This window comes from Puma concolor, chromosome B1 (assembly GCF_028749965.1).
Source record: "Puma concolor isolate L17-30 chromosome B1, mPumCon1.1.hap2, whole genome shotgun sequence".
Lineage (NCBI taxonomy): Eukaryota > Metazoa > Chordata > Mammalia > Carnivora > Felidae > Puma > Puma concolor.
In genome coordinates, this window is record NC_141670.1 from 148,204,223 (window position 1) to 148,208,498 (window position 4,276).

The 4,276-nt window shown below is 35.5% G+C and overlaps 1 pseudogene; it reads right to left on the reverse strand.

Moving 5' to 3' along the window:
- Window positions 1-688: 688 nt before the first annotated feature.
- LOC112858514 (ATP synthase F(0) complex subunit f, mitochondrial pseudogene) lies at window positions 689-1,096 on the reverse strand (annotated as a pseudogene).
- Between the last annotated feature and the right edge of the window lie 3,180 nt (window positions 1,097-4,276).

The window sequence follows — 4,276 nt, forward strand, 5'->3', positions numbered from 1 at the left end:
ACATATAAGTCATCCTTTGCGTTGAATTGATGGTGAATATTAGTGTTTTTTTTTTATAAGTGAAAATTTCTGAAAGTCCTGACTCATAGATGTATATAAAAGCAAAGAGAATTAAAGCTCCTAAACTTTGCTTTACTTGGTTAGAGTAAGCTGCTGTTGGAACATAAGAATAAGGCAGCTCAGGTTGAATTTGGTCACTTCATTTACTTAGTTCTCAAGGCAATGGCATTGTCTTTGATAACATTTGCACTGCTAATGCCCTGTCAGCAAGCAATGAATTACTGATAAGGGATTACCATATCAGTATTAAAGTCCAAGAAACTGAAGAAATCCTCAGAGAAGTTCTTGGGGGGGGGGGTTCCAACTCTGCCTGCTGAGAACTTGGCAATGATTTGTCAGTCTCAGCTTCATCCTGTGAAGCACTTTCCTTGGCATCTTGGTCAAAAATTACTCATGATTTTTCAGCAAGCATGGCCCTGGGTGAGAAGATTTACCTCATGCACATGGCCAAAATACTTGCCAAGGAAGCCAGGCAATGAATGAGTATCTCTCTTTCAAATTGTTCTGAGTGGGGTTTTATTTTTCTCTTTTACACTGGAGTTTAATCTTGTCCATTGACTTGTCCCCTGGAATGCCAATGAATGTACACTTAAAAAAATATATAATCTTATTCTACTTTTTGGCAAAATTTCTTTTTTTTTTTTTGAGTATCAGTCATCTTTTATTGGACATTAATTCTGAATTAGGCTATGAAAGGATTCAAAGGTCATGGTCAGGAATGCCAAATTTGCCTCCACACTGGGCCCTCATCAGTGGTACTTGCATAGCCGCTCATGTTTGAGTTCCTTGTAACACCGACAATAGTTGAAAAGCACATAAGCTGCCAGTACCATAGAAATCCCAGCAACGTTCCCTTTCTTCACATTGACATACTTGTTGTAATATGGGTAGTAACCTCTTTGAAATGCGCCAGCAATGCCTCTAGGGGTGAAATCTCGCATCAGTATCCAGCCTGGCAGCTCTCCTAGCTTCATATCCATGAGCTTCTTCTCTTTCACTGGTACGGGCGACGCCATCTTGGAGTCCTGGGTGTCCCTTGACCAAATTTCTTAAAAAAGTCATGCTTCAGGGATCTGGCTCTAATGAAGTTGACAGCTTTTACAGTGGCAGAAAGGACCTCTTTCAATGTTATTGGCCAAGTCTGTGATACCAGAGCAAGCTAATCTGTATAGCAATGCATTCCAGTGTCATGGATTGCTCTTCTCTTTACCAAAGCAACAAAACTAGATACATTTCCAAGCATCACAGGTGCTCCATTTTGCACAAAATTCCCGAATTTTCTTTCAGTTTAAGTGTTCCTTGGCAAAAAAAAAAAATATGTTGTCAAAAATTATGTTGACAGTCCTTGGAGTTTCTAAAAGGGGCCCTCAAAATAAGAATTCTTACAGGAGTTCTTTTGTCCTTACAGAGGTAAAGTAGTTTTATCCGGTTGAGTGATGAAAGAAAAAGGTTTTTCCATCATGATTTGACTCAAAACATTAGAAGAAATGTCAGTGATTTCGTATTAGATAATAGGACTTTACAGCAACACACTTTTGATTTTAATTTTTTGGTCCACAAATCAACCCAACAATGTGTGTGTGTGTGTGTGTGTGTGTGTGTGTGTGTGTGTGTGTGTGTGTGAGAGAGAGAGAGAGAGAGAGAGAGAGAGAGAGATCAGTAGCCTTGTAGGTTGCTTCAAGACAAGCTTTGGTGTTGGGGCAAATTGATATTTCAGTAGAACACTATTCTTTTCAAATTGAACCTTCTTTTCATGGCAAAAGTTTATTCTGTCCTATGTACTTTCAGGATAGAGGTCATGGAGAATCACTTCCATTTCTCTGGCTAAGAACCAGTACAACCCCCAAATGTAGGTGGCTCAGCAATATACATTCCTTATTCACCTTAACAGGTCTGCAGGTCAGCTTGAGGCAGCTCTTTTGCAAACTTCAGGGTGAGTTTGGCTTTGCCCCACCTGTTGCTCATTCTGGGACCAGCAGCTTCCCAGGGCCTGATCTTTTTATGGCAGATGTCAGGGGCACTAGAGGCCAAGACAAACCATGAATGCCCTCTAAAGCCCCTGCTTGAGGCATGCTGGCTAACATTCCATGACTTCACCTCTTAACATTTTTCCCCTCCTCTTCATTGTCTTAATTATTTTAATTAATGTGGCTATATGTTAAGTTTTATCAAGTAATGTGATTTGTCACACTTTATTCATTTTCAAAATGTTTGGGCTATTCTAGTTCCTTTACCTTTATATATATATATATATATATATATATATATATATATATATATATATATATATATATATATATATATATATATATACCTTTATATATGTATATATATAATGTGATCACACAATAAGGCCTGTATAGTTTTTACTCTTTGAATTTTGTCAGTAATTTTTCTGACCAAGTACATAATAGTTATGTATGTTCTCTGGATGTTTGCAAAGGAGGTATAATTCTGTTTCTAGGATATATATTTGAATCTGATCATTTTGAATTTGACATTATCACTTATATTATCAAACTTCCTTGTGACCTTAAATATGGTCTTATCTTGTTAATATAATCCATAAAGGAGAGTGATAGGTTCAAATATCTGATTAAAATTCATTTCTTTTTATTTATCAATTTTATTTTGTAATCTAATGTCTTGCTTTCTGCATGGCTTCTTTTTCACCTGATAATAATACATATATTTCAACCAGTAAGTATCATTTGGTTTGTGCCTATTTCTTATAAACACATGTATTTGGATCTTATTCTTACTTTTCTCTCAAAGCCTATGCCACTTACCTAGGAGTTGAAGCTCTTTGTTATTATATTTATATTTATTATCAAAATTTACAGCTTAAAGTTTTTTCTCTTTGTACTTGATATGTTTTCTCTTCTATATTGCCATTGATTGCCAACTTTCCATCTTTTTATGTAGGTATAAGAGTTTGCTTCTTTATTTTTGAGTGATATGGAAGATGTCTACTCATAGTTGTGTCTATGGTTATCATGAAGTTTCCAAAAATATAATTAAGCTTCCATTTTTCTAAAAATAAAATAAACATCCCTATAGGACAGGATATTTATTCACCCCATGCACCTCTCTTTCAGCTTTCTTTTTCTCTCTGTTTTCTGGTCATTAAGATAATCAGTAAATATAAATCTAGATTATTGTTAGTAATCTAATATTTTATTTGATGCATATTATCTTTAAAAGTATATTATTTCACATTTTCATTCATTATGTAACTATTTTAACTATAATAACACAACTATTTTAAACTAACTTTATGACTAAGACTTTATTGTTCACAACTAGCTCCTTGGAACCTGAATTCCCTATTTTTGAGTTTTCATTTAATTCATCCCTTGATTGGCTGAAAGGACATTTTTGAGTAATTTATTTAAGAATGGTACATATCCAGTCCATTTATGAAAGTAAAAGAAGTTTTTCTCTATTGGCTTCACATGATTGATTTCTTACCGGAATATATCTTTTTGGCAGGTCTGCAAATGCAACTTGGTTGACTTCTGAAATGTTGTTTAGGAGACATAGTGTTACCTAGTCTAGAGTGAGATTAATTTTGTTGTCTTTTCCATCTGGCTGTCTGGGGAATGTGTGTGTGTATGAGAGACAGAGGAGGGGGAGGGTAGAGAGAGAGAGAGAACAGTGAGGGGTGAGGTGGGGGGTGGGAGAGAAATAGGGAGAGAGAGGGAGGGAGAGAGAGAGATTTATCCTTGTAAATTTTTATATAAACGATTTTGCTAGAATTTATCTAGGGATAGGTCACTTTTTATCATCAGTTTTGTCTGATAAATGGAGAGCATTCCTAATCTGACCTCTTCTTAGAAAAGTTCTTTTGTTTTTTATAAACCTATAAGGACTTTAATTATTCTATTTCATTAATTTCTGGGGCCTTCCTTAGGACTCAGTAGTACCTCACAGGTGGGGTCTTTGCTCTCCTTTTCCCTTTTCTCTCATCTTCTCTCTCAGATAATTTTTTCTCTTTACCTTTGTCTTCTCTGTCCTGGAAGAACTTTATTAGCTATACATTGACAGTACCTTTGACTTTTGCCATATATAATTTCCTGTCAGTTTGTGTCATGAAGATTTTAATTCTCAAGTGTACTCTTATCTCCTTGTGGAATTTATGTCTCCCATCTTCTTTTTCATGTCTGTTTCTATCTTTGCATCTGAGCCAATGGTGTCTTCTTCTCATCTTGATTTT